Raw genomic sequence first — 15,763 nt, 5'->3', positions numbered from 1 at the left:
CGGCCCTCTACAATGCATTACCAGTTTGTCACCTAATTCCTTCCTTTGTCGATCGTCCAATCGATCGACCTGTAAGCACATACGTACAATTAACCATAAGAAAGTTAGTTTTTTTAGTTGTTATGAATCAATAACTAAATATAATGGGTCTATAACAGTTAAACATCACGGTAGTCTTACGTAGTCACGGTACCAATCGGAGAATAGCGCATGATGTTGGGTTTCAAACTGATCCTCCGTCGTTCGCCTCCTACTGCATGAACGTCTAAGTGTATCCATGTGCACCCTACAATACAACGTTTCAATTATATTATAATTCACAACTAAGGGTTCAAGGTGATATTGAACTTGTATACACTACTAACATGACTTACGTCCGTAGTTGAAGGAACTCATCTGAGTTAAAAATAATGTATCGGTGAATTTGTGTCAATGTGACACGGTCGATGATAACTCGTGTTCCCGCCCCCTTTGAACCATCCGGGTTTCTTACAGTCCTATTGTGAAATGTTGGTGCGTGGTCTAGATACCTTAAGCAAAACGCAACCAACTCCGTTGCTATGTAGCCCTCCGCAATGCATCCCTCAGGAGCCGCTTTATTGCGGACATTAGATTTGAACACCCCAAGGCTTCTACATATGATCATAATTCATTCATTATAGTTAGTGACGATTTCATATAAAATAAAAAATAATAAATATGAATATTAGTAAAGCTATTTTACCTCTCTGCCGGATACATCCACCTATATTGTACCGGTCCACCAAGTCGGCATTCACGGACAAGATGCACGACCAAGTGAACCATCACAGTAAAAAAGCTTGGGGGAAAAACCCTTTCCATCTGGCACAAAGTAATATAAATGTCACCCTCTAATCGGTCCATATCATCTCGTGTCAATGACGCTGAACATATGCCCCTGAAGAATGCATAAATCCCGACAAGTGGTCTTACCACGTTTCCTGGCAATGATCCACGCAATGCAATAGGGAGAAGTTGTTGCATAATTACGTGACTATCATGGCTCTTCAACCTGAATATCGTACAATCACTAAGTCGTACACATTGAGAAATATTAGAGGCATATCCGTCCGGCACCCTTACATTTCGAAGCACTTTCAAAAACTGAGTTTTCTCTTCCTTAGACATCGTGTGACAAACTGCGGGCATATATGTTTTACCATCCTCGCCTGTGTACGGATGAAGTGTATGTCTCAACCCCATTTCTTGCAAGTCTGTGCGGGCTTGGATGTTGTCCTTTGTTTTCTTTGGAATGTCTAGTATTGTACCAAAAATGTTGTCCATCACATTTTTCTCAATGTGCATGACATCAAGATTGTGCCGCAATAGATTATCTTTCCAATACGGCGACCTAAAGAAAACACTTTTCTTCTTCCACAATACGTTAGCAGTATCACCTTCTCTTTCTGTCGCCCCACTCTTCTTCCGTTTCTTGTCTTTTTTCTTCTTATCCGCCCTTGCCTTACCGGCATTCTTATCTCCATATGCCATATCTTGTAATTGTCTAAGAATTTCATATCCACTTGGCACATCTGGGGCACATTCAAATTCTTGTTTGCCGTCAAATGTTATTCTATTTCTCCTCCACGGATGATCAATAGGCAAGTATCGCCTGTGCCCCATATAACAAAATTTCCTGCCGTGTTTTAACCGCCTGGACCTCGTCGAGTACATACAGCAGGGACATGCCTTCTCACCCCTGTTAGGCCACCCAGACAAATCTGCGTATGCCGGAAAGTCATTAATTGTCCACATTAACTAGGCTCGTAGCAAAAAATTCTTTTTTTTGGACACGTCAAATGTGCATACACCTACAGTCCATAATTCTTGTAACTCCTCAATTAAGGGTTGTAGGTAGACATCTAGATCCATTCCAGGTGACTTTGGGCCCGGAATTATCAGCGATAGTATAAATGAAGTTTGTTTCATGCACGTCCAAGGAGGCAAGTTGTACGGTACAAGCATTACAGGCCAAGTGCTGTGGGATGTGCTCATGTTTCCGAATGGATTAAATCCATCCGAGGTTAGTCCAAGCCTGACGTTCCTGCTGTCCGCCGAGAAGTCTGGATGCAAATTATCAAATGCCCTCCACGCTTCACCATCGGCCGGATGCCTTAATACACCGTCCTTAGTCCGGCCTTTTGCATGCCACCTCATGTAAGGCGCAGTATGCTCTGACATAAACAATCTCTGTAGTCGTGGTATAAGTGGAAACCACCACAATACCTTCACCGGATGTTTCTTACTCGATGATATGGGTTGCCCATCCTCATCTAACTGAATTTCATCCTTCCACTTAGATACTCCACAAATAGCACATGTATCCAAATCCTTATTGTTCTTCCAAAATATCATACAATTATTAGGACACGCCGGGATCTTCTCATACCCGAGGCCCATGTCCCTTAGAAACTTTTTTGCCTCATATGTATTAACCGGCAAAGCTTCATCACTAGGAGGCAACAACTGATTGATGAACTCAAGAAAAGATGAAAATATTGCGTTACTAAGTCTGCCAACACACTTTAAGTTGTACAGATGTACAATAGCACTAAGCTTGCTATGTTTGGTCCCATCATGAAGTGGCTTCTCTGCCTTCTTAAGCAAGTTACTGTACTTTACTACGTCACTATCGTCGGCTTCTTTATTCACAGTTTCTTCATTCCCCTGCACCGTAACTTCAGGCTCACAATTGTCTTCCATGACATCGTGCATGCCGAATAGATCACGCAACATTGACCGCATGTTTTCACCCTGGGCTGCGCCTAAACCCTGATCTGTGTTCGTGGTAGACGACGTAGAGACTGCAACAGGATCCCGGACAGGCCTCTCCCCGTGATAATACCAGGTTCTGTATGCAATCATTATTCCCTTACCCCCTGTCAAATGGTCAAATACCAAATCCGGCGGGTGGCGCTGCTTATTACGACACACCTTACAGGGGCAGTGAATTTTTCCATCAGGGATTGTGCAGTTCCTAACTGCAAAGTCCACGAATGATCTACACCCGTCTCTGTATTCCCTCGTACCCCTAAACTTTGTCATCCAACTCTTGTCCATAGCTTTAGTTATTGGGACCCTAACTGAATAAAATAAATCTAAGTTAGTTACTTAGATGTTCTTTTATTTTTTGTGGTTCTTTAACTACATCGTTTCAATTTTTTTATTTTCACTTTTAATAAACAAACACATACATTGACTTTTAATTATAACATCTACATAATCTTAATATGCAAAACCTAAGTAAATTACATATGGGCACCCTAAAAAACTACATATAGCTAGTTAGGTTAAATGTTGGTTTTCTTTTTTTCGTTTACTATACCATTTATGCATTTGTATGGAAAGTGTAGATAAAATCCAATATCCAGCTTCAATTCCAATGTTAGTTGTTTTTTACTTTATACGTAGGCATATTAGGGATTACATACTTAATTATTCTAAATTTTGAAAATGTAAACATTCACATACGAATCGATAAAAATAGATATGCCGTTATTAATCAAAACCTACACAAAATATGGGTCTACATCCAAATGCAAAATTCTCCAGAAAAACATAATTTCAAACTACCAGGGTACGTAATTGTACATGCATGCATGCAAATACATTAAACAATATTCTCACCATATACAAACCAAACATGTCAAACTATTCAAATATATTACAAAACATATATCTTAAGCAAATAAATTAATTACTTAACCTATAAAATTAATTTACATTTTTTATATAATTTATTTAATTATCTATTAAATAAATTAATTAATATATATATAATTAATCTATAAATATACAATCTGTATATATATATATTTGCAGATTATATGTGTGTATATATATATATATATATATATACCTGATTTTCGAGTAGGAGAACGAATGAGAGCGTGAGAGAGCCTTCGTTGCTTGAGGTCGTGGTCGCCGGAGGGAGTAACGGCGGTGACGTGCGCCGACGAGAGAGAGAGCCACCGAGAGAGAGAACACCACGGGAAAAAAACGAGAAATGGCCGAGGTGAGACAAATGCTGCAGAGGCGCGCGACGTCGGGCTGGGTTGAAGGAGAAAAAACAAATGGCGGAAGAAATTTGCAGGCGGAGGAGAACTTGGGCGCGGGGAGAGAAAGAAATGGGAGGGAAGAAGACGCAGGTACAGGAGACTTGGCGGAAAAGAAAAAAAAAAAGAAGGAAAAAAAGAAGAAAAATTTGCGGTAGCCAGCTGCTAGAGGCGACGTGCAAGCTGGGAAGGTGCAGCAGGAAAAAGGCGCACCTTCCCGAGGATGTTTTTGACGTGCCATACTGGCACGTCAAGAACCTTATTGACGTGCCACATGTGGCACGTCAAAAAGGTTCTTAACGTGCCACATGGCACGTCAAGAGTATCTACATTTTATTATATAATTTTATTTAAATTTAATTAAAATTATATAATTAAATCTTATTTCTATTAAAATTATATTTCTTTTATTATATCATTTTTTCCTCTTATATAACACATTATCCATTCTGTCCAATTAAAATTAATTAGAGAATAAATAAATAAATTAATATTCTAGACGTATAGATAATTAGATGTATCAACTAACCGGCCGCATATGTTGTGTTTGTCGAATTCATATGAGGTTTGCAGGTCTTATAAAATAAATGTGTCAATTATGTTTTATATATTTTTACAAAAATAATATGGGTAGCTATCATAGTAATATTACTAGACTGATCAATTTAAGCATGCATCATATACCAATTAATTTATACTAATATGATAAACTATATATAATTTTCCTATCCAATCAAAATTTATTTTCTATGCCAATTAACATTAAGTGTTGTTTATTACATATTTTTTTATATCAAAATTAAAATTAGCTTTGATATATATATACATATATATATAATTAAAATTAATATTGTTTTTGACGTGTCATGCTTGACACGTCAAAACCTTTTGACGTGCCATGCATGACACGTCAAAAGTTTTTGACGTGCCACACATGGCACGTCAAAAACTTATATATATTATCTTATTTAAACTATTTTAATAAAATATTATTTATTTAAATCTTATTAAGATATTATTTACTCTCTCATATATATATTTCTTATGTCCAATTAAAATTAATTAGAGAATAAATTAATATTCTAGACGTATAGACAATTAGATGTATCAACTAACCGGCCGCATATGTTGTGTTTGTCGAATTCATATGAGGTTTGCAAGTCTTATAAAATAAATGTGTCAATTATGTTTTATATATTTTTACAAAAATAATATGGGTAGCTATCATATTAATATTACTAGACTGATCAATTTAAGCATGCATCATATACCAATTAATTTATACTAATATGATAAACTATATATAATTTTCCTATCCAATCAAAATTTATTTTCTATGCCAATTAACATTAAGTGTTGTTTATTACATATTTTTTTATATCAAAATTAAAATTAGCTTTGATATATATATACATATATATATATAATTAAAATTAATATCGTTTTTGACGTGCCACACATGGCACGTCAAAAACTTATATATATATATATATATATATATATATATATATATATATATATATTATCTTATTTAAACTATTTTAATAAAATATTATTTATTTAAATCTTATTAAGATAATATTTACTCTCTCATATATATATTTCTTCTGTCCAATTAAAATTAATTAGAGAATAAATTAATATTCTAGACGTATAGATAATTAAATGTATCAACTAACCGGCCGCATATGTTGTGTTTGTCGAATTCATATGAGGTTTGCAGGTCTTATAAAATAAATGTAACAAGTATGTTTTATATATTTTTATAAAAATAATATGAGTAGCTATCATATTAATATTACTAGACTGATCAATTTATGCATGCATCATATATATATATATATATATATATATATGATGTTCAAATTAATATCAATAAAATGGTTGAATTATATGCTTGCATGTAATTAATAATTATACTAATTGGTACACAATATATATATATATAGAATGATTATGCATGCATATATGTATATATATATATATATATATATATATATACACGCATGCATACATATATACTAATGATAATAAACTATAATTTATACTAATGACAATAAAAATTAATTTTTTATGCCAATTAACATTAATTGTTTGTTAATGCATATTTGTTTATATCAAAATTAATGTTAATTTTTTTTATTATTAAAAAAGATTTTTGACGTGTGGAATTGACACGTCAAAAGTTTTTGACGTGTCAATTTTGACACGTCAAAAACTTTTGACGTGTAAAAATAAGACACGTCAACAAAAAATGTTTTGACGTGCTTGCTTAGACACGTCAAAAGTTTTTGACGTGGCAAACATAAGTTACTGTTTGCCACGTCAAAAAACACATATTTTTTTTGTAGTGGTACTTAATGAGACAATCACACAGAGATGAATTAAAACATAAGACCATTACATTTAGTTTAATTTATAAAAACTAAAACATTGTAAAATCTTTGTTCCCGTCAAAGTAGTTTCAAATGAAAAGAAGTATAAAGAAATAAAAATATATATAACAAGAATAAAACTTGGATTATGATTATCAAAGCATTAATAGAAAATTAGTAAGAATCTATCATATTGTTGGTATGATACATAGAGTAATTCTAGAATGCTTACTTGTGTCCTACTAAGAATAATGTGGCTATTAAAATCATCATTTGATAAAAATTCAATAATGATCAATCACAAGCCCAATAGCGATTTTAATAGCCACATCATTCTTAGTAGGACACAAGTAGGCGTCCTAGAATTACTCATGATACATATTATATGTCAATACAATTTAAACTCATATATTTATCAACATTCGAAAAAAAATAAAATAAAATAAATAAATAAATACAGAGAAAAAGAAACAAAATATATTTGTATGAATACAAAATATTTTACTCAACATTTAATGTAATCAAATAAAGCTTCTCACATCAGATTTTTTTTTTTCTAATTCACATCAGATTCAATGCTTAATTATTTGTTTCTTCAAATAACTGTAATTGAGTACTAACTGTATTTGTAGGTTGTTTATTTTTTCAATTTGTACTTTGATAAAAATTGAAACTTCTTAATTAAGTTAATAAATTGTTTGAATTTTTAGTGGGCTAATGAAAGATTATAGTCTGTTTATTTGAATGTTGTGCAAAAAAAAAAAAAAAAAATAGAAACATAAAAAATTATTAACTTTTTTTGTTTATTTTGCTCTGTATTTTATTTAGTCTAAGGTTTTTATTTAATCGAAAATTTCGTTGCTTGGATTTATCTTTGTGTACCTATGTATAGATTTTCAACGACTGTGAATTGATTATTTTTACGTTTGTTTCTCTGGAAAGCTTATTTGTATTGAAATATAATATGTATCACACTAATGAAATTTTAGGTCTTAATTCATTTAAATATTTTATTGTATTTGTTTTTTTTTTTTTTTTTTTTTTTTTTTTTTTCGTTTTTGTGATTTACTCGAATTGTTTAACACTTTTTTGAAGGAGATTTATTTGATTGCATTAAATATTGAGTGAAATATTTGTTTTATTTTGTATTAAAAGGAATAGAGAATATTTGGTTTCTTTTGTTTTGTATTTTTTGAAATGATTAGAACTTTATGAGTTTTATCTATATTGAAATATAATAAGTGTCACACCAACTGTTAGTTCTTGTGTTGATTTAATTCAGTTCCAAAATGCAGAGGTTACTGTTTATGAGCTCAAACACTGATATAGAATGCTCAAAATCCAATCTTCACCGTTCATAATGTAGATTCATGTGTCATGAACGTCCCTGCAAAATTTCAGCTCAATCGGGCCACAAATGTCCATCGATCGGAGCTGTTGATCAAGGCTGGACAACATTTTCAAAATGCAGTTTTACCCATTGCATGCCTTGTCCGGACAAGCCTTCCCCATGTCTGGACAGCATTTCCAGAAACTCTCCGCAATGCCCTGTCCGAACAGCCTAACCTGTCCGGACACCCCATAAGTTTTAGGCCCAAAACATGATTTTAAGTGTGTTAGGTCTAGGACTTTGTCGGAGATATATATACATCTTTATAGAGAGAGAGAGAGATGGACGAAATTCTACCACAGGTTTTGTGAGAGGCTGTACTTAGAGAGAAAATTTGTGTGAGCCTAATTATTCCTCTTACAGGATTATTGTTAGTTTCATTGAGCTTTATTGAGAAGTCTATCGGAATGGTCCGGTAAAGGAGAATCACGTTGAAAAAGATTGTGAGCAAGGAGACGAGTTGTAGGCTTGTCGATCTTACAGAGCCAAGGTCTTGCAAATGGTTGTAAGTGTTCCTAGTGTCTGTAATCTCTAGATAATCTTTTGATAATAATTTTCTAGATTTGACTGCCCCGGAGAGGTTTTACTTTTATATCGGTTTCTAAAAGGTTTCCTCTTCATCACCAAAATGTTCGCATTCTGGCTATGGTCATGTTCGCAATGATTGTGCTAACCTCAAGAGTAATAAGCCAAAAGACCAAAAAGCTTTCAATATTACCGTGAGTGACACCGACGAGGAAGAAACTCCTAATTATATGGCTTTTATTGCTTCTTATGATTATGATGATTCTAATCAATCAGATGTTTAATCTACATCTGATAATGAATCAAAAGGCGTTAATGATCTTCAACACTCCTTTAACAATTTGATGGAAAAATTTTCTATGCTTAGAAATACTAACTTAAAAATTGTTAAGGATGTTAAGAATCTTGAATTTGAAAGGGATAATTTGTTGAAAACTTTGAGTGATTCACATGCTGTTTGCAATACTTTTAAATCTGAAAATCATGTGTTAATTGCTAAGATTAAATCCCTTCAAAATGATTTGAATGAATCTAGAAATTAGGGGTGGGCACAGGTCGGGGCGGGGCGGGTATGGGCTTTTTTCCCACCCGCCCCGCACCTGCGGGCTTTGAATTTCTCAACCTGTCACCCGAGCAAAATTAACAAAATCCGCACGGGTTTGGGTTGTGCGGGGCGGGGCGATGCGGGTTGTGCAGGTTAGGTTCTTCTCCTCCATTTTCGTCTCTTCTGCAGGTTTCTTGTCCTCCATTTTCAAACAAACCCTACATCAGAATACCAAGAAACAAACAAACACAACCCAACCCAACATCAAACCTATAAACAAAGGAATAGAAAATCAAAGAATGATTAGATCTTAATGATAAAAGATATCTCTTGGTTCCCATTCATGAAAGAGGTCTAGAGAGAGAGAGAGAGAGAAAAACCTGGATCGTGGATCGTGGTCTGTGTAGTGGAGGTGGGAGTGGCGCAACAGCCAGTGATTTGAGGTGGAGCGGCGGCGCAGACGAGAGACGGAGAGACAACATACTAGAGAGAGCGAGCAAGAGCGACGGAGAGAGAGTGAGAGCGAGAGCAAGAGAGATGGAGAGAGAGCAAGAGACGAGAGACTGAGAGAGGAAGGGAGGGAGAGATGGTGGCTGAAACTGAAAGAGAGATAGAGTTAGGAAATTAGGTTAGGGTTTTTTTAGTTTTATAATTGGGCGGGTCGGATCGGGGCGGGGCGGGTACCCGTATGAAATAAATCTCTATACCCACAACTTGCCCCGCCCCGCACGGGTTGGAGAGATCCTACCCGAACCCGCAAAAATATACATAAAACCCGCTCGAGGCGGGGAGGATCGGGGCGGGTTTGCGGGTCGGTCGGGTTTTTGCCCACCCCTACTAGAAATCATTTAAGAAATTCCTCTAGTGAAAAGCTAGATAAAATGTTGAATGTTCAGAAACATTTTGGTGACAAATCTGGTTTAAGATTTGATAAAACTGCTTCTTTGTCTTTTAACCTTGCTTTTACTTCAAAGACTATTTTTGTTAAACCAGTGAAAGTAGAAGAATCTTCAAGTGAAGAAAAGCAAGCAGCTGTTCCGACTTCTCAAGATAAGAAAGGTAAGAAAATTTACATTGAGCCTCTTGCATCTTACCCTAAACCTAGAGTCGTACATCTTCCTAGGAAATTACCTTCTCAAAGGTTTGTCCCTACATGTCATCACTGTGGAAAAGTGGGTCACATTCGACCTCATTATTTTAATTTGAAACCTCATGTGCATATAAATAAAAATTCCTATTCTAGGAAAGAAGTGAGGGTTTGGTCACAATGATGAGAGAAGTGCTATCTAGGCTAGATAAGTTTGAACAAAGTTAAAAGTCTAGACCTAAGCTTTCTCAAGTGTGGGTTAGGAATGATGATACAATTCACCCCTTGAGGGGGAGTGGTGATGATCTCACCTTATGTTAGGTGAGTCACTCACATGCCTAGGATTGATTTTCTTGCATATCTTCGCATATCCTAGAGCATGCTGTTTTTTTCTTTTTGCATTGTATTCTTGTTTTATTGCTTTGAATTGTCTTTCATTTGTCTGCATTTCTTTTGAGAAAAAAATCCAAAAAGACAAAAATATTTTACTTTGATTGTCTTTCTTTTCTTTCTTTTGTCTTATGCACCTAGATAATCCATTAATTTCTCATGTTGCTTTCATGGATTTAATTCCTTGTGTCTTGGAATGTTCTTAATATGCATGAGATGAAAATTTGTGTTCAATTGACTTATTTTTGTGGTTATTTAAAGCCTGAGTTTATGTGGTACGTTTTGCCTATGTTTTATCTCTTGTGCACATTTAAGCTTAAATTGAGGTTTTGCTTAACTTTATTTGTGAAGTCTGTTAGGTAACTATATGCGGTTTTTTTTTTTTTTACTAGTCATATTTTTTCAAATTGACCATATGCTAGTTGAACCTAGGGCTTAAAAAAAATTCATGCTTTCTCTTTTGTGATAAGCACCAAGAGTTAAAGGACACTTTCTCAAAGAGAAAAAGAAACAAAACAGTGAAACAAATAAAATCAAAAGATCATATTCCAATAGGAATTTATTTCACTGTGTCAAACTTGTGCAAAATGTTTTACAAAGAGAAATGTATAGGATGAGAGTGGCTAGGCCCTAATATGATAAGGTTTGACTTTTGATTTGATATACTTGTCAAAACCTCATAGTAGTGAAACTTTCTCCTCATTTGTAAGTTGGAAATTTTTCTCTTTGGATTGCTTACGCACACACCACACAAGCATGGGTTGAATGAAACATTTTTCTTTGCTTGAGTTAAGCAATATGAGTTTCTTGCCATTTCTAGTATCATGTATATTTTGCATATTTAGAGCATGTTTGGGATATTCATTATGCAATACATGAGTCATTGATGTGTATATCATGTGTGTTCATTTGACTTTTGAGGGGGAGACACATGTTTTGCTTTCTTGATAATTGAGTCAACATTGAGGGAGAGTTTTGCTGATATTTCTTTATGATCTTGCATTCTACGTCATTTTTTTTTTATCATGAGTTTTATTTATGTATTTTTATTCCACATATGCCTTGATGTATTTTGTGAAGTGTTTCAGGAAACATGAAGACCATTTGTCATTCTGTGACCAAAAGGGAGAGTAAATATGGGGAGATGATGGGTTTGGCTCGGTATTTTGGTTTTGTCACCGAATTGCCAAAGGGTGAGTTTGTTAGTTCTTGTGTTGGCTTAATTCAGTTCCAAAATGCAGAGGCTATTGTTCATAGACTCAAACACTGATACAAAATGCTCAGAATCAAATCTCCACCGTTCATAATGTAGATTCATGTGTCATGAACGTCCCTACAAAATTTCAGCTCAATCAAACCCAAAACGCACATTGATCGGAGCTGTTGATCAAGGCTGGACAACATTTCGAAAATGCAGTTTCACCCATTGCATGCCATGTCTGGACAACATTTTCAGAAACTCTATTTTTGCTCTGCAAGGCCTTGTTTGGACAACCCATTAACCTGTCCAGACACCCCGTAAGTTTTAGTCTCAAAAACGTAATTTTTAGTGTGTTAGGTCTAAGGTTTTGTTGGGTGTATATATACATATTTATAGAGAGAGATGGATGAAATTCTACCATAGGTTTCGTGAGAGGTTGTACTTAGAGAGAAAATCTGTGTGAGCCTAATTATTCCTCTTAGAGGATTATTGTCAGTTTCATTGAGCTTTATTGAGAAGTCTATCAGAAGAATCCAATAAAGGAGAATCACGTTGAAGAAGATTGTGAGCAAGAATACGAGTTGTAGGCTTATCGATCTTACAGAGCCAAGGTCTTGCAAAAGGGCTGTAAGTGTTCCTAGTGTTTGTAATTTCTGGATAATCTTTTGATAGTGATTTCCTGAGTTTGGCTACTTCGAAGAGGTTTTACTCTTAGATCGGTGTCTAAAAGGTTTCCTCTTCGTCACCAAAATCCTTGTGTGTGATTGTTTATATTTTGGTGATTGTTTGCTTTGATAAATATCTGTTAATTCCGCATAAACTATGATATTTATCTGTTTAGAGTTTTTCACCAACAATATCAGAGTTTCCTACAATTTTTTTATTAATGTTTTGATAATTATAATTCAAACTTTCATCTTACTATGTTTATTTTTTTTATACTTTTCATTTTAAACTACACCTATGGGAACAAAGATTTTAACATGTTTTAGTTTATGTTATGTTGTAATTCATTTGAATGTTTTATGCATTTTTTTTTTTTTCGTGTGTGTGTTATACTCGAATTTTTAGGTAAAAAAAAGCAAAAATTTATTTGATTACTGTACAAATTTTTTATTTTATTTTTTTCATTTTTCATTTTTTACAAACACGAAACAGATAATTAAGCATTGAATCTGATGTGAGAAGCTTTATTTGATTACATTAAATGTTGAGTAAAATATTTTGTATTCATAAAAATATGTTTTGTTTCTTTTTCTCTGTGCTTTTTTTTTTTTTTTTTTGAATGTTTAGAAATGTATGAGTTTTAATTGTATTGAAATAGAATATGTATCACAAGTAATTCTAGGATGCCTACTTGTATCCTACTAAGAATGATGTGGCTATTAAAATCACCCTCTAACTTGTAATTAAATAAAGCTTTTCATATTAGATTCAATGCTTAATTATCAGTTTCGTGCTTCTAAAAAAAAAAAAAAAAACCTCATAGATTATTCAAATGAATTACAACATAACATAAACTAAAACAAGTTAAAATCTTTGTTCCCATAGGTGTAGTTTAAAATGAAAAGTATAAAAGAAATAAAAATAGCAAGATGAAAGTTTGAATTATAATTATCAAAACATTAATAAAAAAATTGTAGGAAACTTTGATATTGTAGCCCAATGGTGATTTTAATAGTCACATCATTCTTGGTAGGATACAAGTATACAAGTAGAACACAAGTAGGTGTCCTAAAATTACTCATGATACATATTATATTTCAATACAATTAAAACTCATATATTTTTGAACATTCGAAAAAAAGTAAAAAATTAAAAAATTAAAAAAAAAAAAAAAACACAGAGAAAAAGAAACAAAATATAATTTTATGAATACAAAATATTTTACTCAACATTTACTGTAACCAAAGATAGTTTTTCACATCAGATTCAATGCTTAATTATCTGTTTCATGTTTCTAAAAAAATGAAAAGAAAAAAAAATTGTACAGTAATCAAATAAATTTTTGCTTTCTTTTGCCTGAAAATTCGAATATAACACACACACACACACACACACACACACACACAAAAGCTTCATAAAACATTCAAATGAATTACAACATAACATAAACTAAAACATGTTAAAATCTTTCTTCCCATAGGTGTAGTATAAAATGAAAAGTATAAAAGAAACAAAAATAGTAAGATGAAAGTTTGAATTATAATTATCAAAACATTAATAAAAAAATTGTAGGAAACTCTGATATTGTTGGTGTGATACTTATTATATTTCAATATAAATAAAACTCATAAAGTTCTAATCATTTCAAAAAATACAAAACAAAATAAACAAAATATTCTCTATTCTTTTTAATACAAAATAAAACAAATATTTCACTCAATATTTAATGCAATCAAATAAATTTCTTTCAATACTTTCAAAAAAGTGTTAAACAATTCGAGTAAATCACAAAAATGAAAAAAATAAAAAAACAAATACAATCAAATATTCAAATGAATTAAAACCTAAAATTTTATTATTGAGATACCTATTATATTTCAATACAAATAAACTTTATAGAGAAACAAACATAAAAATAATCAATTCACAGTCGCTGAAAATCTATGCATAGGTAGACAAAGATAAATCCAAGCAACAAAATTTTATATTAATACTTTGATTATCAAAGTATTAATAGAAAATTAGCATAAAATTTTAATATTTTTGGTGTAATACCTATTATATTTTAATACAAATAAAACTCATAATTCTGAACATTTAAAAAGCAAATGAAAAAAAAAAAAAAAAGTTGAAGAAAAAATTTCACAAAAAAAAAAGGGAAACATATTCATCTCTACCTAATCTCTAATTTAAAACAGTGTTTAGTACAAAAAAATTTCTCAAGAAACAAACTAAAGATCATCAATTCATAATTGCTAAAAATTTATACATAAAAGCACAAAAATACATTCATCTCGAATATCTCATACCTTAAATCATAGTTCAGAGTCATATATTTCCATAAAACTGATCAAATAAACTTCGTGCAACCGTCAACTTTTATATGAAAGAGTTTTGAAACGTTGTTGCTGTAGAAGGAGAGACGTGAGTTTAGAGTGAGAGAGATTGACATGATTTAAGGTGAAAGAGATAAATGTGAGTTAATAAAATGAAAGGTTAAGGAATTAATTAAGGAAAAATTGCATTTTAATAAAGGAAGAGATACAATCTCTACGTAATCTCTAATTTAAAATGGTGTTTGGTACAAAAAAAAATTTCAAGAAATAAACTAAAGATAATCAATTCACAATTGCTAAAAATTTATACATAAAAGCACAAAGATACATTCATCTCGAATATCTCAAACCTTAAATCATAGTTTGGAGTCACATATATTTTCATGAAACTGATCAAATAAACTTTATGCAACTGTCAACTTCTATAGGAAAGTGTTTTGAAACGTTGTTGCCGTAGAAGGAGAGTGAGAGAGACCGACGTGATTTAGGGTGAGAGAGATAAATGTGAGTTAATAAAACAAAAAGTCAAAAGTAATTAATTAAGGAAAAATTGTGTTTTAATAAAGGGAGAGATATTAATGCATTAAGACACTTAATTTATTAAAAAAAAAAATTGTGATTTAGGGTGAGAAAGATAAACGTGATTTAATAAAAAGAAAGATCAAAATGAATTAATTAAGGAAAAATTATACACTTAATTATTAAAAAAAAATAGAAAAAGGAAAAACCCCTTTCATTATTTGCACGGTTCAGATTGACGTGATTTAGGGTGAGAGAGATAAATGTGAGATAATAAAACGAAAGGTAAAAATGAATTAATTAAGAAAAAATTGTGTTTTAATAAAGAGAGAGATACAACCTCTACCTAATCTCTAAGGGGAAAACCCACTTTACCCTCTTGAAGTTTCAGGAGTTTTTCAATTTGAACCCCAAAGTTTAAAAATTGGCAATGTACCCCCCTAATGTTTCAAAAATTTTCAATTTAAACCTTCCGTTACTAATTTCCGTTAAATTGGACGGAAATTTTTTTAAAAAAGCTTGAGGGTAGTTAGGTAATTTCATAGATTTCCATCAAATTTGACAGAAATTAGTAATAGAAGGTTTAAATTGAAATTTTTTGAAACATTAGGGGGGTACATTGCCAATTTTTAAATTTTGAGGTTCAAATTGAAA

The sequence above is a fragment of the Corylus avellana genome, chromosome 3, assembly GCF_965113065.1.
Source record: "Corylus avellana chromosome 3, dhCorAvel1.hap1.2, whole genome shotgun sequence".
NCBI classification, from domain to species: Eukaryota; Viridiplantae; Streptophyta; class Magnoliopsida; order Fagales; family Betulaceae; genus Corylus; species Corylus avellana.
The sequence above is the reverse complement of the archived record's forward strand: the minus strand, read 5'-3'. Positions refer to the sequence as shown.